Source organism: Patagioenas fasciata, chromosome 12, assembly GCF_037038585.1.
Source record: "Patagioenas fasciata isolate bPatFas1 chromosome 12, bPatFas1.hap1, whole genome shotgun sequence".
Taxonomy (NCBI): Eukaryota; Metazoa; Chordata; class Aves; order Columbiformes; family Columbidae; genus Patagioenas; species Patagioenas fasciata.
In genome coordinates, this window is record NC_092531.1 from 8,570,153 (window position 1) to 8,593,466 (window position 23,314).

General features: G+C 51.5%; 1 protein-coding gene across 2 annotated transcripts in view; it reads right to left on the reverse strand.

The window, feature by feature from the left end:
* Positions 1 to 23,314, reverse strand: part of LINGO1 (leucine rich repeat and Ig domain containing 1) — a 144,888-nt gene that overhangs the window by 44,255 nt on the left and 77,319 nt on the right. Inside the window, exons 4-5 of one of the 2 annotated variants that reach the window (XM_065847344.2) lie at positions 20,797 to 20,967; positions 15,849 to 15,934 (exon numbers count right to left, since the gene is read on the reverse strand). The gene's annotated coding sequence lies outside the window, so the exon portion shown is untranslated. The remainder of the gene's footprint in view (positions 1 to 15,848; positions 15,935 to 20,796; positions 20,968 to 23,314) is intronic. The other variant, XM_071813799.1, reaches the window with a different exon arrangement.

Sequence of the window (23,314 nt, forward strand, 5' to 3'; positions counted from 1 at the left end):
CCAGCCCAGGAGTGGGGGCATGAACACCAGGGAATGCTCCTTCCCTGCAGCTTCACTGGTGCCAAGGTGACACATGTCCGAGTTTGATAAATCCTTTCAAAGGTGGGCTGGCATTTCTCTGCACACTTTTTTTACTCATCCTTTTCATCTGGGTAATTTATTCCTTCTTCCCCAACACAGCTTTAATTGAGTTCACAGCAGGATCTCAGTGCCAGTGCAAAGAACCAAACACCATCAGCGTTCCCAGGTAGGGACCCCACAGGTAGCTGCCGGGCAGATGCTGTGCCTGCCAAAACCCTGGCTCCTGGCACCCCATCGTGCAAGGCAGACAGACCCTGGTGAACCCCAGTTCCCCCACAGCTCCTGCCATGCTAAGCACAATTACACTCGCATCGCCTCTCCCCCACAGCCCACACACATCACCCCAGTTCCAAGCAGTCCTCCATGCGCTGCTGGGAGTGGTAGGGTCTGGTTTCACCCCACACTGCTCAGGTCCTGTGCTGCCCACCTTGCGAGCCCCCCTCCGCTTCAGCCCTGCCCCCCGGGGAGCAGGAGGCTGCAGCAGGGCCCCCCCAGGCACCAGGCTCTGCGGAGCAGGAGCCGCTGCTGCTCCCCCCACTGCTTTCTTCTCCGCTCAGAGTCACCAGGAAAAGCCCATGCTTCTGCTGCCAAAGCATATTTGATTCTTCTGCTAACCTGACCTTATTTAGTTCATTATAAGCCCCCAGGACATTGCAACTGTAACTTAAAAGGAAAAAATAAAAAAAAAAAAGCCTAACAAAAACACAAACCTTTTCTCTGATCAATAGTGCAGGCAACTGGAAAAGGTATAATTCAATTTGTCAGCACACAGTTATTAGTTACTGTGATGGAGCCCTTCCTACCAGCCCCGCTTCCCTCACTGGTCCTGACGCTACTGTCCCCAGGGCAGGGGAGCAGCCCACGATGGGACACGGAGCCAGGGGAGCAGCCCGGGATGTGACACAGAGCCAGGGAAGGGCTAAGACGCAGCAGCCACACAGGAGCTGATGGAGCTATTGCCTGTGAGCGATGGCCAGGCTTCACTGCACCTGGGGAGAGCGCGAAGGACGGAGAAATAGAGGTTCTTTCCCATCTTACGAGCACTGGTGACATCTACCTCATCCTTCCATCGGCTTTGCAAAGTGCTCTCCTGGGGCACACGCCATGTTTACGGGTTGCCACAAACGCCAGTGACACTGCTCCTCCTGAGCATGCCAGTCCTGCCTTGCTGTGCACAGTCTCCCTGCCACATCCCTCAGGGATGCTGGTAAAGCCACATTGTCCTCAGCAAGGACACACCAGGGCACTGTCCTTGCACTCATCTTGCTAAAGCTCCCCACTTCTTTTCTCGTAGGGAGGGTTGGGGCAGGAGCACAGTTGGAATGGGGGAGAGAGGCAGTGTCCCCAAAGGGCTCTGCCACAAACCAGCTCACAGCCAGGGAGTGACCAGCAGGAAGGGGAACACACCAAAGCATGCACGGCCTCAGAGAAAATCAATTACCACACAAAACAAGGGGCCAAGAGACTTTGGGAAGCCTTACCATACACCTTGCATTGCTCTCCATCTACAGCCTAGCCTGAAAATACCTCTAACTGCTTCTGAGGAGCAGTAAAAGCAGAGGGGAGAGAGGCACAGCAATGGAGAGTCATGAATACCAAGTAGCTTCTGCAGGTGCTGACCCTCCTTGTCCATCCCTTGGCACAGTGTCTCCCGGGTCACCTTTTTGTCCAGACCCAAGAACCCACCAGGGAGCAGAGTGTCCTCAGGCTACACCGTGCCACCTGAACCCCTGTGAAAGAACATTTACAGCAACCTGGCTGCTCCGCTCCCTCCTCCTTCAACTTCTTCACCGGGGAAACCTCCAGATACGCATCTAGAGATGTCTCTTTCCATTTGTTGATGTCGACAGGCATATCACACACACATTCATTATTTAATCTACCTTTGAATTGGGCTAAATAGTTCTAATGATAATTACAGAGCATTTGTATTTATAGAAAACCGTCATGCACAATCTGTATCCACATGGATAATGCCACTGTGATCTATAAATACGGTTGGGGATGGTGTGGGAAGGCAGACGACACTCCTAGTCGCCACGAAACGCAAAATGCACAGATAGCCTAACCACACAGGGAGTTATTACAGCTCTTCTGGTTTCGATCATGCCGCAAACACAGAGCTGACGTGCAGCTGAGCAGCCACGCGACACCGGCAAGGACGAGGACGGGGCAGGGGCAGACCTGCTGGCAGGGCACGGCGGGATGACGGAAGAGGGTGACAAAGCTGCTCCAGGGAAGCAGTACAGGGAGGGGATGAAGGGGAGCACAGGGAAATGGAACGGGGTCTGTGCTGCCTGGCACAAAGGCTCAGAGCCCCGGAGGAGGAGCAGAGCGAGAGCCGGTGAGCTGCGGGGATGGGGAAAGGATTTGCTGTTCATCTTCACGCAGCAGTGCAAGTTTTATAGCAGCATAGCCAGCTCTTGCGATTTCATTGCCCGTATTACGGAGGTAGAGCTTCTTAAAGCCCCAGCCCCTGGAGTCAAGTTAAATGTGGGAAGCTTGGCTTTTATTAGAAACCAAGGGGAGAAGAGAAGGGCCAGTCCTCCTGCTGTGCAGAAACACTGGAGGGCGTGAAAATACTTCAACTCCAGATGGCAAATAAAAAGAAGCCAATATTTTAATATTTACTTGTTTTTGAAATGATCTGATGCCTCTGGAGTGAAGAGTCAGGCAGCCCCACGGTTTGGGAGGACTCACAGGAGGCAGCACAAACACTACACCTTGGTGAGATTCTCTATGAATATTCCTGTGCCACCCCTTCCCCCCCGCCCCCAATCTTTTGCTGTGTCTCGCACTTTCCTTGCCCACCTTCTGCCCCAGCACAGCGCCTCAGACCAGGCGTGAAGCACAGACACCCCCAGCGAGCCATGGAGCCATTTTGCAGCAGGCTGGTGCTCAGGAAAGGCAGGACAGTATGGGATGATGCTCAGGGCCACGCAGCACAGGATCCTTACATTGCCTATCCCCACACATGCACACACAGAAATTATGAGTACTTATATTGCATTAGTGCCTGGAAATTTCATTCCAGTCATATCCCATTCAGCGAGATACTGCACAGATATAGAACAAGCAGCATTTTTTTTTTCCTAGAGAGAAAGCTGTGTTTCTCTGCATATTGGTTTAACGCAAACACAGCTAGAGGCTGCAGACGCTTGAGTAATGGCCCATGACTGTGCCAATGAACTGGGGAGAGATGGCAGCGCAGTGCCCCTGTTCTTTGCTTTGACATCTCCTTGTGCTGCTCCTGCAATGGATCCACCCAACCCAGCTCTGCAGAGACCATCCTCCGCGGGAGGAACAGTCCAATCCAGGGCCTGCGTTTCTTCAATTTAGGGCTTTACATCTCACGTTTCCCATTGCTAATTTACAAGCAAATATTTAGCCATCTGGCAGCCTCATCCATTGGGCAGCAAAGCAAACCACTTGGTTTTGCTGCTGAAAGGGTGAAGCCGACTTTAAACCTCTCTCCCCAAACACCGGGCACCCCCTTCCAACGCAGCAAGGCATCCACCATTTGGCAAGCCGCTCCTCCGCCATCTGCGTGGAGAACTCTCCAAAGGGCACGGAGGCTGCTAAATATAGCAAAGAGCGTAGCAAACATTTGCAGCCAGGCTGAGAAGACTTCTCTCAAAGTTACAGCTTCCCCAGGCTACCGTCCTTGCCGGTGACATCTCAGATATCCTTAAACACCTCTGCATTTTTCTGTCCCATTTTCTCTTTGGAGTCTTTCCCTTCCCCTCTCTTCCCTATTCTCTTTTCACCTGAGTCAGATGCCTCCTCCCAGACCAGTTTTAACCTTTCCCATCAAGGTCAACACGGACCAGGACCAGTATCAATTCATGGTACCACTGACTGCTTGCTTTGCCCTGCACAAAGCCAAAGCAATCAAGAATGAGGAAAATTATTGTAGGGTTGGGCTGAACCACATTTACAGACAGCTTTTCAGACAGCTTGATCCCACCATATCCCTGCTCCCAGCAAAAAAAAAAACCCAGCCATCTCGTCGTGTTTTATCATAGCAAACAAGGAAACAGAGAAGAAAAACAAGCACCCAGCAACCTGGGTGTGGACAAGCTTGGCATGAAGAGCATCCCTTGCTGCTGGATGGCCCTGAATTGTTAATAGTGTGGCTCCTGTAGTTTCCTCATTGAGAGAGTAGAGAAAGGGCAAAAATACAAGAAAACAAAACCCCTTTAACAATGAACTCATGTTCAGTCAGACATAAAAGACGGGAAGGGGAAGAGAGAGAGGAAAGGAGGAGAGACAATAGAAGACAGAGTACTATTTCCTCTTCAAATATTTATTTTCAGGTCTGCCTTGGAGTGCTGTTTATTGAGATATAGAGCCTGGCTGGGCATCAGCCTGCAAGCCTCTGCTGCATGTATTTGTGGTCTTGCCTCATCTGGGTGTCCAGAGCCACCAGGAATTCCCATCAGCCCAGCTCCAGACCCTGCAGAGGGCAGCTCTCCTTTGGGTCCCTTCCCTGGACCTCCAGCCATGCCTGCTCTCCGTATCTCCATCCTGAGCACAGCACCGTGCATCTGAGGAGCTCATCTCCTCCAGGCGCTGGGCTGGACTATAGCTGGGACCTCCAAACTCACAGTTCAGCTCCAACCCTTGGCTCCCTGGCCAAGGCACAAACCAGTGTTGGAGCTGTGGCCCTGACCTGGCACTCCTCAGCATTTGGAGCTCCCTCAATATTTGCCATCGTGCCCTCAGGGCATCAGAGGTAGCCTGCGTGGAGATGGGAGACTCTCCAGCCAGTCTATTGGTTGAGCTGAAAGTGGTGACCAAGCAAGGTGGTAGAGAGCCCCAGGCTGCTGGAAATGACATATCTTGGCGGAGAGCCAGACCTGACATCCTGATCACAGACAGCAATTAAGAAATTAAGCTATCAGAGAGGCTTTTTGGGAGGGGTGAGTGTCTGTGGTTTGATCAGATGCCAGAGCAGGTCAATAACATTTGTCCTTCCCCTCTCCGCTGCAGATGGAGATCCTCCGCTGCTCCTGGTCCCAGCACATCGCCCAGCTCCCTCCATGTACCGTGGGGGACACGCAGCAGCAGAGAGGGAGAACACCAGGACTCTGCAAAGCGGTGACAGTGGGGACAAGGCTGGACAGACACCACCTGGAGAACTTAGACCTGGCAAAATCAGCTTCATCTTCTTCTGGACTGCAGCCCCTGGCTACAGCTTGAGCCCCTTTTTGGCAGGGAAGGACATGAACCTTCAGCAACACTCCCTGAGCACATACCAAGGGCCATTTCTCACCACCCCGCAGCCATGTCCTCTGGGCAAGAGCAGCCCATAGACAAGGACAGCCATGCCCAGGGTACCCAAGGCAGCACATGGTGCATCCAGAGCAGCCCTGGTGGTGGGGGCCCCACCACCACCCAGAAACGACTCCATGTGACAGATCGCACACATGACCAACAGCAAGATCGGTGCACCTCATTCATGATCTGAAACTGCCATATTGCAAATGACAGGGCATGCAGGTCGCAGGGGAAAACCTTTTGCTTGGCTACAAACCCTGATTAGTCCCAATTGCTCCCCATCTCCTGCGCAGCCAGCTCTGCGCATCGGAAACCAGGACGGCCCACAGTGTACCTGCGCTGGCACAACCCCCAGCCTCTCACTGGCCACTGAATTACAGGTATTGAAAACAAGAAAGCTGTGTTTCCTCATCTGAAAGACTGTGCTGGGAACCACGTGGAGAGGAAACTCACCTGTGTCCCCAAGTGCAAAGGCCTCACAGCCACACCTCTCCCTGAGCATCCCACGCACCGTGTCCTCCTCTCCACCCCAGCCTCATGTGCTTGTGTGCACACATCCACGCTTGCACGCCTGCAGCCACACACACACAGCTTCCTCTCTGTGCTGAGCCTGAGAAATATTGATTTCGTTCCCCTCTGCAATATTTCGCTTGGCTGAGCAGATTTAGAATTGAAGAGTCAGACCCTGCCTAGAGACCAGAACCATATTTAATTCTACGGTTTAAGAAGCCCTGGAGCAGGTTATTCTTATTTTAAACTACCAGTGCATTTAAAAGCAAGTGACGTTTTGGGGGATGGGATGGTAGATGGCTGGTGCCCTCTGCCTCAGTCCAGCCAGTGCTGGGAAGAGTTTTGCAGCTCTGCTGCTGCTGCGTCGCGTCCCCACAGCCCCATCAGCTGCTCTGCCCGCGCCAATGAGAGGTGAGGGGGGTGGCGAGCTCATGATCAAAGCTCAGGAGACCCGTTTCCATGTCTTTCGAACCGACGAGAAATGAGAGAAAGAACAGAGAGAAGAGAAAGGTGTGAAAACCTCTGATGAAAATTGTTCGGTGCATTGAGGTTTCACGATTCATATTGTCTGTGCCTGTAGTCAGGCCCTGTTCGTGGAGCAGAGTCCTCAGTAATGAGCAATTTGCAGATACTGAACAAAGACACGGTACCTCGTCCAGAGGATGGTCTCTGATGGTGCGTGATCATCAAGCAGTGCTGCTGGAGGGCAGAGCCACCCACAGCCACCTCCCCAGCAAACACACCCTCCAGCCTGCTATAAGTCAGGGCAGACACTTCTATCCCCAGCTGTACCACCAGCCACGCAGCCCCAGCCTGCATTTCCAAAGATGAGGCAACACTGACTTTTAAGGGAGAAAGAGAGGAAAAAAATACAATAGCAAAGACTCAACAAAAGCATCTGTGAACCTGTGCCAGGTCCAAGCTGTTGTGCACAGACCAGGCTTGACACACACACGCTGTCTCCTCTGTGCCATGCAGAGCACAGCTGCTACCCCACGCAGCAGCATGGGAAAGTCAAATGTCCCCCAAGTAGAGGGTCCTGCACAACAGGGGGTGGTGGTCCAGGCTAGTTTGGTCCTGCCAAGGAACAAGTGAAGGTATACTAGAGAAGAGGAAACAGGTCCCTACACACCTCCCATCTCCTTGCATCCCATTTCCAAGGACTCACAGCCCAGGCCTGGGTCCAGAGCCATCACCCTGCTCCAGCTAAGCCGGTCTGGTTGGTGGGTTGAACACATAAACCTCTAGTGTCCCCACTTTGCCTTCAACACCATCCTGGGTCCCAGCCATTTCCAGCCATGCAGCCGTCCCCAGTAGCCCCGTGAGACACCCATGGAGCAACAGGCAAATAGGGATGCTCTTTACAGCCTCTAAATAATGAAGATGAAGACACCAGGTGCCAGACACCTCAAGGGCACTCTGGTATGTGCATCCATGTGTACACACATGTCTACTGAACAGAAAGAGATCAGCAACAGGACTAAACGCTGCTGCTGGGGCCAGAGCCACCCGCCTGCTTCTGCAGTGGGCTCAGCTGGGCTGCAGCCAGCACGCAGGGCTCTGCTCTGTCTCGCACCCAGAAGGCAGAGGCACCAGAGAGCTCCTCCAGCTGGGACACAAGCCCAGCAGTGCTGTGGTTTGCGACCTGGGAGCTGCAGAGCCCACAAGGAGCTACAGTTCAGTGGGAGACATGATTCACAGCAGGGCGAGCTGCGGGCTCCGGGGGTGAAAGCAGCTCCCAGGCTGTGGTGGGGGCTCAGGACAGCTGTGGTATGGAGAGATGTAGCATCTACCGCAGCAGCCCGTGCATTAGCTCGCTGTGGTCTGCTACGACACAAAACGTTGGTAGCTGCGGTGTTGTATTTTGACTGAAGCAGACAAGCCAGAGAATGAAAATGGATCCTTTTATATAAGCTCGCACAAACACTGTAACAGCTCTTGACATCTTTCCCCAGCTTCGCTGCTTGCTGGTCCTTGTGGGCACAGGGTGGGAGCGAGCTGGAATTGCCTCAGCGTATGGATGCCATAGGGCATCCCAGCACCGACAGGAAGGGCTGGAGGCATGTACAGCTTGAACCTGAGCTCAACTACCTGTAAAATCCCAGGCAGGGGCAGCTCCAGCCAGACTTGGTCACTGCAGTCCATAATAACAGGCTCAGGGCTGCCAAGAACTTGGGTGCAGAGAGGTCACACACTAGGGGACTGTGTGGGGACCACCGTGCCTGGGGAAAGGTCTGAGTGAAGGAGACAGCTGAGATGCAGAGCAGGAGCAATGAAAGAGCACAATTAGCTGTGGTAAAAGCCAATGCTGTGAAAGCACATTACCATTAGTGTAGTTATTATCATTGCAATTATTTTTTCCATATTTTTGACAATTCAGTAAGAATTAGCTTAACAGAAGAAAACTTCCGTTAAATGCTCATGAATCTAAAATGTGAAGAAGTGCAATAGCATTTTACTTCACATCTGGACATTTCTAAGGATTTACTCATTTATTTAAGATCAAGGTTGAGGAACTTCACAACCAGAATGTTCTTTCTGAAGGAAAACAGCAGTCGCTTCATAGACAAAACAGCAGAATGAAACCCTGGGACATTTTGTTTGTTTGTTTTTCTGTCCCAAACAAACAATTCAGCAAAATAGAGCCATGTCTGAAGACTTCCAGAGCTGCTGAAGATGCATTTTTCTCGACAACCAGCACCACAACAAGCAGCAGTGTCTTCTGCAAGATCTTGTCTCAATCTGCTGAGACCAGCTCATGTCACCTGAGCTACCAAAAGGTTCAGCATATGGGTGCAGCCAGAGCACCCCCTCCTCCTTCCCTCATGCTCCCGGAGAACCAGCACAGGCAATAACTACACATTACAAAATGGCTTTAAAGAACAGAGTATACGAGGACAAAGTCTGAATGTATCAAAAAAGTATATTAAAATAAAAAAAGGCACTACAATTAGCTAAACTGTTGAACAAATAGGAAGGTGGTATTAAAGTTTCCTTGAATGTCAAGTTGACACAATTTTTTTTATGTTCAGGAAAGAAAACGAGTCCCTTGAGTAAATCTCCCTGCTCCAGGGCTGGGCATTAAAGGCTTTCTGGTGGCTGTCGCTGGCTGAAGTCCCTTTGATGTGGGCTTCAGCACACATCTTCTCCTGGCCATTACCACCCCAGCTGCCCCCTCCTGCATCCTCACCACGGGGATGTGCAGCCGGAGCCGCTGGGGGATCTGCCCCATTCAGATGTACGGGGAGGGTCAAGCTAAGGGAGTGCTTGTCCCCCAGGGCTATCCAAATGTGGGCCTTTTTGTCAGGGTGCCTTTGCACCCCCAGCTTGCCATCTCTCCTCCAAGTAGGACAAAGCAGCAGGGCTGCTATCTGTCACATCTCCACCTTCACCTCTCCTGCAGGCACCAGCAGCAATTTTCCCTCTCTGGGGAAAGCAGCTTTGTTTAGCAGTGTGTTACCTGTCAGCAGAGGCTCTTTTCCCTCAACACCTCCTGAAGCAAGCAAAGCCTCTCTTTTTGGGGAGGAGGGGAGATGCTCCCTCCTGCAGTAAACACTGCCTGGCACCGGAGCGAGCACTTCGGTGGCTTCACAGCGGGAGCCCCAAGAGGTGGCCTGGCTCCCGCACTCCCCACACCTCCAGAGCAAACATCCAGCTGCTCAGAAGGACCCTGAAGGCTGATGACATTATTTCATGCCTGCAAGGTCATTTATGGGAGATCACTATGAAAACAGAGACACATATATATGTATTTCTGGATTTCTCCTGTGCTTTGTACATACATAACCCAGAAACTTAACCAGTGAGATACCGACAAACCCATCAAATGAAGCAATTTGTCTCAGACAATTGCTTGAGCTGCCTCTGATGTCGCTGTCTCGTCACTGACAATAAGAGGCTCTTAAGCGTCCTGAAATTGTACCACGAGTTCCCCAACGCTCTCACCCCCGCCTTCGCTCCCCTCCCTCGAGCTCCTTCCCGTGTTTCTCCAGCAAAACACTCTTACGCAAATAAACATGCAGGGAGGCTCAAAAGGCATTTTGTCTAGGATTTCAATACAACCACGTATTTCTCATTCAAATATTCAGCCGTATCCTTCAGAGATCAAAAGCAGAGCGCTGAGATGAGGCAAGGCACAAATATCCCAAGCCAATAGCTCAAACTTTCCTTTCATTCCCACCCTGGTGGAGGGAGCGGATGGAGGAATCTGTCACCCTCATTATGGTGACTCCCAGGTGTCACAGACCCAGGGCACCTGTGCACACAGGTACAGTTCTGTCATATCACCCCCCTTTCTCCTCCATGGGCTTGGGTTTGTTAACAGGGACTGGCTCCCCTGCCCAGCAACCTCCATGGCTGAACCTTTTAGCCCTCCTGCCACCCAAACAGCCCTTTTCCCCCATGGGGACCTACACGGTGGGGCTGAGCCCTACACAGCTGAGTGCTGCCAGCTGCCTCCTGCCTTCAGCACCTTGCAGAGGAAGGTGCTCAGCAGGAGTCGTAGGGTTTGACACGTTTACTGTATACTATATGAACTCTTACCAGTTTTATAAGCCCCTCCTGGCTCAAATCACATTGTAATTCTGAACAGTCTTAAACTCATTTAAATCCTAATAAAAACACCACCCTGCATTTGCATTCACTGGTCCCTGCGGCTCCTGTGACAGCGGTTCCTGTGGAATTGATAATGCTCAGGACGCTGCATACCGGAAACCATCCTTCACAGGTGGGCTCAGGACGTGCACTTAATAGGACAATTAAAAAAACAGATGCAGGAAATGGACCTCCAGACCAATTCAGGATGATGCACAGAGCAGTCGGGTGCCAGAACTTTCACAGCAACATAGGGGAGCAGGGGCACCAGTGCTGAAACCTCCATGTCCCAGCTCCTCTGGGATCCCCGAGGAGGACCAGCCCAGGTACATGGCTCCAACAGAACAAGGTACTCACCCACAGCACCATGGGGAATTTTTAAAAGAGGACAGAGAATGACTAATAAAGTGCCAGCAGATAACAAGCACTGTGTATGCTGTGAAGAGTCTGTGCATGAATGGCACAGGCGCCCTGGGGGCAGATGGGGACAGCAGCAAGAACTTGCCCTGGTTTCCCGTGGTGTTTGGTGTGGCAGTGACAAGGGGGGGCACTGTGACAGCCTGGAGGTGCATCGCGCCACGGGGAAGGAGCTGCGACCGCATCTCGCAGCACATCCTCCACGCCCAGGGCACAGCCACGAGGCACCAGACCTGCCTTTCCCTCCCAAACGCAGACAAGGGGGATTTGCTGTGGCTGTGCTGAAGGAGGCAGCAAGGGGCTGGATGACAGGGACCCCGAGAGCCCCAGCTCCCATCACCCAGCCTGCACAGCTCTCCCACCTCACCCCAGGCACAGAGCCAGGCCCTGCCCGTACACCCAGGATAACCTCTTCTGTCCTCCCCACAGCATCCGCATGCCTGTCTGCAGCCTCTTCTCTTCCACGTCCCACTCTGCTCCATACCCAGCTCTCTACCCTACTCCCCCTCCTCGGCACTTACCCAGCACTTTATGCCTGGCTGTTCTTAGTGATGACATTAATAAGGTCCCCTGAAACAGTGAGATTATGAGCTATACCCTTACAGCAATAGAAATACTAATTATTACTGAGATAAATGGGAATATCAATGATGAAAGTCAATATTATTGCCTTCTTTGTTCCTGTTTGTTTTATTTGTAGATGAAACAACCACTCGGCCTGTCTCCCCAGGATGTGGCTGGGAGCTGGAACAGCTCCTCTTGGCAGGCTTGTCCAGAGCCGTTCTCTGATAAGAAATCATATTGCACACATGCTTGCAAAGGGTTCTCTAAATCAGCAGCTCTCAAAAGCAGGCATTGTCTTTGATTGATTCATAAAACGGGAGCTGCCTCTGTTCCCCACTCCAGTACCAGGCAAGGGAGGATTTAGGGGAGGAAGAAGTTGTAATGTGGGTGGAAGTGATTAATTGTGGAACACGGCATGGCACTGGGAACGCTCCACAGTTTCGCTGGGTTTGGTGCTCACACCCTCATCCTCCTCACCCAGCAGTTCAGCCACCAAGACGGGTGCCAAGAGCCCCTTCCAGGCTCTGACACCGACTCCCAGGCTGACCTTGGGCAAGTCCCCCAGCACTGCTGTGGCCAGGCGAGTGCTTACAACAGCAGCGTTTCCTTATCCAGCAAGTCTGTTCCCTCCGCATATTCTGAGTCAGAGCTGCTGATTTCAGTGACAAGAAACCCTTTTTTTTTTTTTTTTTTTTTAAGGCCTATTAGCCTCACAGAGCTAACACAGCAAGTGAATGGGATGCTAATTTTGGATCACATCTAACACCATCAGAAGAACACTTCCTGGAGCGGCCCCTCTCACAGGCAGGTGATGTGCTCCCCACAGCCACCACCCACATCTGCAGGGAGGTGCTCCCCATGGCTGCAACCCACATCTGCAAGAGGCAGGACACAGCAAGCACGGAGCAGCAGGATGCACCCTGGTGCGCAGCCAGAACACGTAGAGAGAGCACAAGGGATGTTTTTCTTCTTCCTAGTACACCCTAATATGTTGCTAAATTGTCTCCATTTCCAACCAAGTCCTCAGTCCATCACCAGCAAATATCCATGGGAACAAACCAAACCACTGGTCCCCAACTCACCCATCTCCAGGTACCAACACCATGACCGCCTCCCTCTCATGAATACGATCAGCCCGCCCCTCTCCACGCTAACAGGGACAAACACTCCTGATGCCTTTCTTCAAATGCAACAAAACCAGGAGAACTGGAAGCCTTGCAGGAGTAATTATGCCAGTTTTTAAAAAGAAACCAGCCTAAAAAGAAGTCAGCCTGAATATTTCATAGAATGCAATTTTTTTTAAAAAACCCCTTCCCCCCCGCTTTGTGCATGTCAGGCTGCAATTAAGCATAAAGTATCAGTGCATAAACCCAAAAGAAAAACAACCACCACGCATGCCCAGCTCCTGCTCTCACTTGCATTAATGTTAAACACAGAAGAAGCAGGAGCAACATCCCAAGCTGTGTGTGCATGACGCTATCTCCCACCTCGAGACAGGGAAGAGCTGTTCAACTGCTAGAAAACCTCCAGTGCCTCCCAGCCTCCTGTCACAAACAGTCCCCGACGGTCCCTTCTGTGGCTCGCAAGCGCCGCAAAGCCCTCAGCATCAGGCACCGCACAGCTCTCTGGAGCCACCAGACTGTGATGGTGGCATGCAGGTTTGCACCAAGGGCCAGTAGCTGCATGCACAGTGCCATCCTTGGGCTGCACAGCCTGGTTTCCTGTCCAGCTTGTTAACATTTTGCACAATTAATATTTATTTTTGCAAATGTGCTACCAAAGAAATCAAACAAACAAACAAAAATCTGCGTTAATGGCTTTGTCGGTCCTTGAAGTGAGACTCTTGGAGAGGAACCTGGTTTAATCTAGAGAGCCATGTGGGCGCAAGGTAAGGCATGGAAAAGAAATTCAGGGCTTTTCTTGGCTCTGCTGGGGTGGAGGAGCAGAGCTTCCAAAACAGCACCTACCACAGGCGACAGACACCTCTCCCGCTGTCGTGTTCCTTCCCTCCAACCTCGTTCCCTCAGCTCTTTTCAGCCACCCTGTTTAACCACAGGTTTCTGGCCCATTGCAGCATGAGATGGGGAGCCCACAGTGCTCATGTTCACATTTATAGACTTTTGACATAACCCTGATGCTGAAAACATGCTTTTAAGAAGTGAAAAATCCAAGACACTCCTGTAACACAGAGGCTCAGTGGAAAGTCTGACCTACTGCAAGTTTGTGACTGTGTCACCAGAGCAACCAACGGCAGAGAGGAGAGGGAGGATTTTTTGGGAGCATTTATGGTACACGCATTTGGAGAGGAAGAGAAACATCCCTCAGAAACCACATCGGTTCAAAAGATTTGCTCAGTTTAAACACTAAAAATTCATGCATTAAAAATCCACTCAAGTTCAGCCCTGCCTCAGAACTAAATAAAACCTCTGACCACATCATCCAGCCTCAAGGTTCAGGGTCTCCTTGAGGAGACTTATGCATCTGCTTGAGATGCCCCCTCCCAGCACCAGGTCCTGCTTTGCTCTGGGATGCTGGGCAGGACAAGGGGCTGTGTGCTGATCCCAGGGTGCCCAGGACCCCAGACGTGCTGCTACTGTCCATTACACTACATAGTGCCTGGCTGCCCTGGTCTCTCAATAGTCAGTGTAGAGACCAGGCTGAGAAACACAGACTACACCCCACTCTGCCAGCCCAAATTTCCTAGGAAATAGCTGCTTTTTTTTTCCTTTTCCCAAAACATGAAAAAAAGCACAAGGAAAACCAAAATCACCTTGTTTTCTGAATGCTGTTCTTAGGAAAAATCCTTAACTTTCGCAAATGGTGCTCTGGAAGAAAATACCCAAATCTAAACCCAAAACAGATGGCTCTCAGTGCTTGTGGTTTTTTTTCTTCAGGAAGGACTTTAACCAGCACAACTGTTTCCCAGCTGAATTTTGTTTTGATAGAAGATCACTAAGAATAAACTTGTTTCAGGGCTTGCTGCTGAGAAGGTGTTTTGACAGAAAACTGCTATTTCCATGGTCGCTCCACCTGCTCTGTCAGCCCTGACACGGCAGGATCTCCTCCGACCGGGCGTCCTTCGCGCACAGCTCTCCCCGGGGCCCAGCCTGCAAAAGCGCCCGCGGGAGCAGGGAGGGACGGGTGCCCGGGTTCGTTCCTGCTTTCCATAAAATGGGAAGCGACAACAAGAAGCTAGAAATACCTCTCCACAAAGCTGGAAATATCTCTCTGCCGGCCTCTCTCATGTACAGATGTGAGGCAAGGTGAAGACACAGGCCCCTTTTTTGCATGCATCAGGTTGAGCCTATGCAGCCTGCTCTTTGCTTTGAGCAAAAAATGTGACATAAGGGGGAAAATTATATATCTGTGTGCATGTGTCCGAGTGCGAAAGCCAGTTCTGCCTCACTGTTTTGATCCTCTTTTCTCTGAGCTCAACAGGAGACGCTGCCTCCTGGGCAGCCTCAGGTGGGCCCCTGCGCTCTGCCCCAAGCAGAGATGTCCCTCCCAGTGGCACCGAGATCACAGCACATCCTGCCATCTCATACCACCTTGGATGACATCCAATTCAAACAATTCCCATCCCCAGCTCTGGCATAAGAAAGATACTTGAATCATCCTAATTTTTTTTTTTTTCATTAGGAAACTGAATTCTGCTCTTCACAGAAAGATCCCTTTGTTCTCTCCTGAGGACTGACATCCTGGGAAATTGCCTCAGCCCAGTCAGCTCTGATGTTTGCTGTCTCACGTGTTGCCTGCATCAAACTGACAGTTCACAGATTTCAGCGGAGGATTTGTATGTACAGTACAAGCTGAAACCTGCTGCCGTCTCTTAACCATCCCGGCGAGAGCGCTGAAGGAGGCTGAGTCGGCAGCGAGCACGCGGGCGCCGTGCAACGGTAATAGAGACATCTCGGAAAACGCTGCTTTCTGAGGACCCTCTCGCCTGCCCTCTCCTGGAAGATGAAACTGCTTCTGCCCAGCACCCCCAGGCCGCAGCGTTCAGCTGTCCGTGCTGGTTTACTCCGCACAGGCAGCGTTCGCCCCTCACTGATGCAATACAAGTTGGAGCAAACCCACCTGCCTAAGCAAAGCCATATGGGCCCATGACAAAGCTCTCCTTTCTCAGCAGAGCCACTGTCCAAATAATCATTTTAGATGCTTCTCACCACCTGTAAAGCCCTCCCCTCTGCAGGCACGATGGATCGAACATTTCCCACCTGCTCTAGACATGCAGTCCGCTGGTGGAAAGCTGCTTTATGCTCCAAAAGGGCTGGATGACAGGGGGGAAGGCACTTCTACCACGCTTGTGGCAGCGGAAACCAGTCCCAGACTCAGCATGACAGAGGCATACAAGTGTCATATGCTCAGCAATACAACAGTGCCCGAGCTCATGTGCCACCTACCCGGGTCAGATGAAGGCAGGACGCTGGGGGATCGGATGCCAGGGGCGCGCTGGGCTTTGGCCTCTCCTCTGCTTTCCGCTCATGCACTGTGGGTGAAATGATACTGCAATTAGGGCTTTGAACCCGGTATTTGAAAGGCAAGCAGGAGAGAAATTAAAAAATCTGTGCATGCTTTTGCACTCTCCCTCCCCAAACCAAAGCTCAGCTGAGCTTAATCTTCATCTGAGCTGATATTTAAAAGCTATACATCAGGCTGCAACAGACAGAAAAACACAACTACCAAAATTTAGTAGACCCACTGCTGAAAGGCCCAAAATGAACTGCTTAATAGAAGCCACTTTCCCATGGAAATAGAGCAGGCCTGTACTTAGCAGAGCATTGATCTGCTGACAGCTACCGGGACAGATTTGGGCCAGAGCACTTGGGAATCGTCTGCAGTGATCTCTCAAGAAACACAGACATGCAAAAGCCCTCTGAAAAACACTGTTGTAAAACAGTGCTGCAGCTGCCTACAAGGCTGGGCAGCACTCGCTGGCCAGTGTGGGCTCACACCACGCTCAGTAAGCCTCCCAGGGCAGCTCCGACCCAAGCCTTACTCCTGGCGACATCCCTGTACCCCAGCCTTGGTGGCTCCAGGTTGTGCAGAGCAATAAAATGCTTCACACAGGACAGGAATTGCAAAACAATACTAAAGCCCAGAGCTGCAAAAGGGTCAGGGCCCCAGCAATGGGGCCCAATGCTCTGGCTGGAGGACACTGTGTCCCATGGACCTGGGGTGTTTGGGGATCCTACCATAGATGTCCTGGCAGTGCCCAAATCACCATGTCCCAGCCTCGGGCTCACCTCCCCGCTACTGTCCCAGCTGAAGGATGTGCTGGACATGGGCAGCACAGGTGCCATGGCTGTGACTCTCCTGACAGAAACCATTTACCAACACAATTTTCACTGTTTCAGGGGATGAGGTCAAGGTGGGGGGACATATCCCTTCTTTTCTGGAACAAGATTATTTCTCTGAATCCTGAGTAGCTCCACAAGCTGGGGGGCACCAATGAGCCTCAGGGAACATGAGTGCTGCTGGAGGACTCTGCCTGCCCTTCCAGCACAGGGACACAGCGCTGGGCTGGCCAGGAGCCTCTGACCTGCCTGCTAGCCTTAGAGAAGCAGTTACCATCCAAGATAACCTAAGGACAGCCAAGGAAAGTAAAAACATCTCATTTCCTGAGGTGCTGAGTGCCCTTGGCACTTACTGGCTTCAAACCCGGGTGCTCACTGTCCCCAGCCCTTGGCTAATTCTCACCATCACACAGTCTCCACAACAGCAGCAGAGAAAAAGATGACTTGGAAGACACGTGGGGCAGAGAGAGAACAGGCGAAGGGGGACACGGTGCTTTCTCTCCTGCCCAGCCACCCCCCTTATGCACACAGCCCCTGCACAGACTGGATCTATAATGCCAATTAATGGATCGTTGTTTGTTGTGGGGCATTTTATTCTCATTATTGACTACACCTCCTTATGAACTCCTGTACTTAGTAGATTTTACAATGATCCCCAAAGCTACCAAAATAAACCTTCCATGTAAAAACTAGGAGTGAATCAACACCTCTGCTTTAGGGAAACACAACCCATGCAACCATGCTTCAAAGGACATCTGAGGTCCTAACATTGCTCAAGAGCCTGCAGAAAGCATTGAAAAATGGGAAACAACTGATTTGGTTTATTTATTTATTTTTGCTTTCACACTTCACTTATTTTAAAAGCCTAAAAACATGTTTATGAATTTAACATATTTAAATGGATCAAAAATCTGTTTAGCTAGGAAGGAAAACAACTCTCCCACCCCAAACTTCTTGTGGGCTGGGACCTGCTTTTCAATCTTCCACCCACGGCAAATATTTTAAATCCCTTTTTAAGCTGAAAGGTTGCTTCTGGGGACTGATCATGGAAAGGACCTGAGTGGGGGCTGTTCCAGCACTCTGCTCCACCATTGCCCCAAGCACCCCGTACCCAGAGACGGTCAGGGACACCTGGGCAGCGGGGTCAACCGAGAGACAGGGGACAATAAAGGCATCTGTGTGTGGGGACAGCATCCAGGAAGGACAGACAGAATGAGCTTTCCTTCCTCCTCCATCAGCAGCTTTCCACAAGGAGGATCAATGCAGCCCACTGTAACTGCACCGTTGTTCCATTTTTAATTAATGAAAGAAAAAACTAATCATTGAATTAAACTTCTCATTACTCCAGTTGAATACCCACTAAGTAAATTTAATTACTGTACGAATTGGGTTTCTCCCTGCCTGTTTCATTAGCTACTGATAAAGATGAAGGTGGGGGGGAGAGGGAGAGATGAAAACAGAGAAATAGAATGGAAGAATGGGATTAACTAATGCGAAAACAGAGGTAAATGATTCAGCAGGTTTCAGAGCCTTCCACTAAGGTCCTGAGGAAAGACCCTCCCACATCCCCCAAACCAGGTTGAAGGGATTCCCTGTGGGATAAAACTTGTCCCTGGCCAGGAGGTGGGTTGGAAGAAGAATCTCCATCTTCATCCAGACCCACATCATGGGGAGGAATACACAGCCCTACAAGCTCTGCTCTGCATATTATCCCCCATCCCAGAGGCTGGTCCCTGCTCCAAGCACCCAGCAGCTGAGCTGTGCTCCAGCACCCACATGGACCTTGGCCAGGAGGCCACGGGGATGAGGTTCCACCAACCCACCCTGGGTTCACGGCCACCTGCAAAGCAGCGGACAGGCTTGGGCACAACTGGCTCCCCTCCAAATAACAGCAGACAGATTTCAGATCCGCAAAAAACCTTGATCCCTTCTGATCTCCCATACATCCAAACAGCCCATTTTTGCCTCTGTAACAAAGGGAGCAACCCTGTAACGCTTCAGCAGGAAGCTAGTGCTGACAAAAGCATGGGGAGCACACGAAAATGGATATCAGACACCTGCTGTCCCACCACATACCGAGACACCTGCCTGGTACTATTTGCATTTTAAGCTTTTCTGCTGGAGTGGGAGTCCCGCGTGGCCAGGCTGCGGGAGCCGGGGACGCGCCAGCAGCACGCTGCTCCTGGGAAACTGGCGGAGGATGGATCCCCGCAGCCCCCCGCACTGCTGCACAGATTTTGTTTATGGCACGATTTCTGGTTTCTCCTACTCTCCCACTACGATTCAGCTCTCCATTCCTCCTTCCTGACGAAGGGCATGAGCCATCACAGGGCAGGTACAGCCCCACGGCAGGGAGGAGCCTGCAGCCCCCACTTTGCACAGCAATCTCCCTTCCAGCAGTTCTGTGATACGACTGTTGATAAGGTCACATTTGAGACAAACTGGGGGTGGAGATGGTGCAGTAAATCAAAAGTGCAGCCTACCTAATTGGGTGGTTTCATCTTTCAGCTGAGCTGAGAACATGGTGGAAGGGCTACCCAGGCGCTCGCAGCAATGGGTTTGACAAGCATGGTCAGATCACCTCCTCTCTGTCCTAAAGGTACCAAGAAGAACCCATGGAGGTTTCTTCTCTGGAGCCTTATGGTTGAGGTCTTGTTCACCATGAGTCACTGGCTCTCGCAGAGCCCAGCTGCTGCTCTTACGCAAGCTGAGGTGCTGCTGGGAGGTGGGTTTTCTCCCTCATTCCCATGGCTCCGCTACATCTTCTGACCCCAAACCAAGTTGACATGCATTTGAACCCTTCACAACCCTACTTTGGCCATGCAAACCAGCCACCTCTCTCCCTTCCCCAGCCCTTTTGTGCTCTCCTCTCTCCCCAGACGGGTTTCTCCTGTGCAGGACAAGCACAGCTGTAAACATCTTCCAGGCAGACCAGAAAGCCCCTTCAGTGTCACATCAGTCCCCTCTGAACTGGATTTTCTTGAACACTGGACAGGGAAAGCATTGAAGTAACAGGCACAGGTGCTGTGGGGAACAAACAGGGCTGGGTGAGCCCAGCACAGGCCTGGGCAGTGGTGCCAGTGGCCACCAGCCCAGCCTGGGGACACCATCCCATTCCCAGGAGGACACCGGCTCTCAGGTGGGCTCAGCACAGCGCGCCCCCAGGCACAAGCTTGCTGCTGTAGCTAAAATTAGCTTGCACAGTCTCTCCTGTCATCCCCCAAGTCATCGGTACAACATGTCATGCCACCACAGGCTCTCCCCAAGCTCTCACTCCAAAAACCCCAATGATGCGCAATGCGTGCCTCGCAGCTGCGACCCCCTCCCACACACAAAGCACAGAAACCCCCACGTTTTGCAGCCACCACCTCCCTGCTCTGTGCTGCTGAAGACACAGCTCCCTGCTCCGGGGGCTGCCCAAACCCCACGGGACTGCCCGGCAACCCTGGTGTGACACCCATTCCTCCAGCTTTCAACGCAACAGCAACGTGTTCTGAGGATTTGAGCTGGGAAAACGCGGTGAAGGGAGATTTGTTTATGTTTTTCCTGTTTTGGTGGCCAAATTGAGAAAAGAAAGTAATTCAGGTTGCCGAAGGTATTTCTTTTACTTTGCTAAATTTTCAAACCTCAGCAACAATCTGGGGCTGAATGAAGCATTTTTTTTTGTCTGAAGTGAAGCTTTCATTTTGTTTGTAGGTGGCTTCCCCCCCACTGAAAAAAAAACTCTAGAAAAAAAATCAAAATGAAATGTCATCTCGAAACAGATGGCTGAAAGGTTTCATTTTGAAAATGTCAAAATGAAACTTTTCAATGTTTCACTTTTTTTTTCCCCCCAGCCAAAACCACTTGCTAAATACAACCTGAATTCGTGAGCTGTTTCTGTTGACTGAAACCTGAATTATTCGGTGCATAAGCTGTTCCCTCAAATCTTTTTTTGCAGGCCTGCGTACACACCCCACGCTGCGCATCCCGCTGCAGCGGGGAGGGAAAGCGGGCAGCAAGCTCTCCTCCAGAGAAGCGGCACGGAAAGAAGAGCAAAAGGCCATGGACTCACCGTGGCAGCAGAGCTCGGCAGCTCCGTTTCGGGTGCTGGAGGGGCTTCTGGCGCAGCGGGGGGAGAGGCGGGCGCTGCAGCCCCGGGCGGAAAGGACAGGGTGGACCTGCCGCTCTCATGGGACCCAACGCAGAGCAGCGGGGCACCTTGCTCAGCCCTGGACACACAGCCCTGCAAGACAGGAGGACGAGGAGAGCGTAAGAAGGTGCTCAAGGGAGAAACATCCCATTTAGGCAGAAAAGGAGGGAGGTTTGGGGGTCTGAGGCCAAGTACATTTAAGGGATTAGGGCAAGGTGGCGGCAGCACGCAGCTCTAGAGCACCGGTTGGCCAGTGTCAGGTCTGTTCCCCGATTCTGCTCTCCTCCATGTGACAGTTTTCATCTCCCCTTGTCCTGCTCCCAAGGTGTACAGCCCATCCGCTCACCAGCGCAGGGCTTTCCATACCAGTGGCCACGCAGGAGTCTCCTGTCCCCCAGCTGGGTCCCTAGGGGACACCGTGATGCTGCAGGGCAACGAGCCAGTGGAACCATGCACACAAGACTCCCACTTGCAGCAAGCAGGAGTCAGGTTTTGATTGCAAAGCTCACAGCCTAAGAATTCTCAAGAACAAGGAAAGTTCAGCAGCCCGCAATTCTGCCTTGAATTCAGAGCTTCAACACACAGGAAGGGAATGGAAATATTTTAAATTTGTTTTCAATTTGCTATTGCTCCCCAGAGAGCTGCAGGATTCCCAGGGTGCAGCAGCAGCGTGCAGCAGAAAGAACTGAAACAGGCCAGGCTCAGGAGAGAGTTTGAAAAAATAACACACACAACAAACTCCAAACCTTTAATCCAACCCGAAGTCATAATGTCACAGTTATAAAAACCTGGTTTATGTTCCACAGAAAGCCAGGTAAGGAAGTCACAAGACACAGAATCCCACAAAAACAAGAGCTGACTCCTAAACCCAAAATCCACAAGGCAGGTACAGAGTTCAGCTTAGAAACTTGGGTTCATTTTCTTCTCCCTTTTGCCTCTGGCTCAGCTGAGGGGCAGCAGCACAGAGATGCCACAGAAGCTTTACCCTTCCAGCACAAGCACCCACCACAAAATGCTGAGGCTGGTGTCAGGAAACCTGTTTTTGTGAGATCACTAGCCTGATTGCTAGATGAAAGAGGATTAGATGAAGCTTAGACTAAGCACCTCTACAGTATCAAGCTATAAGATGACGCTCAGCCATTGCTACTGCTAAAGTACCACGGAGGCAGATTTATCTGCTAAGAGAGAAAAAAAGCCCTATTTCCAAGCGTCCTCCTTGGCATGAGGAGGGGTATTTGCCAGGCCCTTGGCTGGAGGTCCCATGTCCGCAGGGCAGGGCAGACCTGCCTGCCCACAGCAGGACCCCGCCGGATGGAGTCACACGGATTACGAGAGGCAGATCTGCTCCAAACTCAAACCTCCTCCCAAGTTCAGGGGGCAGCAATCGGAAATTAAGCCCATCTGTTCCTAAAACATTGTGCTAGCAGAGAGGTGAGGAGGCTGAAAATCTGAGCTAGAAAGAAATCAAAAGCCCCAAAGGCAGCAAGCTGCCCATTGGGGAAGGGAGGCTACATCTCAGACCCACTGCTGCAATGAGTTTGGAGATCTCAGTCCGAACCTCAAATTTCATGAGCAAAGGAGTTGCAGCAGCACATGGATTTCCTTATATTAGCCCACCCCAGCAGGGATGGGATAAGGCACTTGAGGCTCCCCAGACCTCAAGGATGGGCTGCATGGGGTGAGGGTGACGGAAGGGAAACTGAGGCAGCCCCGGGGCCGTGCAGGGCGGCAGGCAGTGCCATGCCAGCTCTGGAGCTCCCACCGCCAACCTCACCCATGAGCCACGCGGCTGCGGCGATCCCAGCCCCAGCAAACACACCGCATCATGTGGAATGGCGTTTCAGAAAAGAATATTAAGTGATCAATCAGCATTAAAAACAGCCAGTTTTCATGCGTTTAAAATAAAACGTCTCCCTTTTTTCCTCCCTCTGAGCCCACTTTTCATTTTAAGAATCTCCTCACATTTTTTTCTACCTCTACTCCAAACAAACTCTGCTGTCAAGCCCAAACATTCACTTTGCATTTCTGCCACACTCATTCAAATAAATCATTCAGAATCAAACTAAACCTCTGCATTTCCCCCTTCTCCCTTGAAGAAATGATGCTAAACCATTTTTTGCTTGGTTCCTGCTAAAAGCCAGGACAGCGGGGTGTTGGCTGGGAGCAGAAGCGTGGGAGGTAGCGGCCAGGTGGGATCTGGAAGTGCTGTCTACAAAGCACCTCTTGGTGCCAGGACAGTCAAAAAAAGCAATTTTTACACAGCCTTTATCCCTGAGAGACGGAAATAACATGGGAGCAGAATGGGATCAGGCGTGGGGAGGCCGAGGGACATTTAGGAGCAGGTCCTGAGCACCACTCAGGGTACCTAGAGCCTGGCCAGGAAAGGAGGCACATCCAGTGTCAGGAACAAGACAGGCGTACCTGGTCCATCATGTTTGCA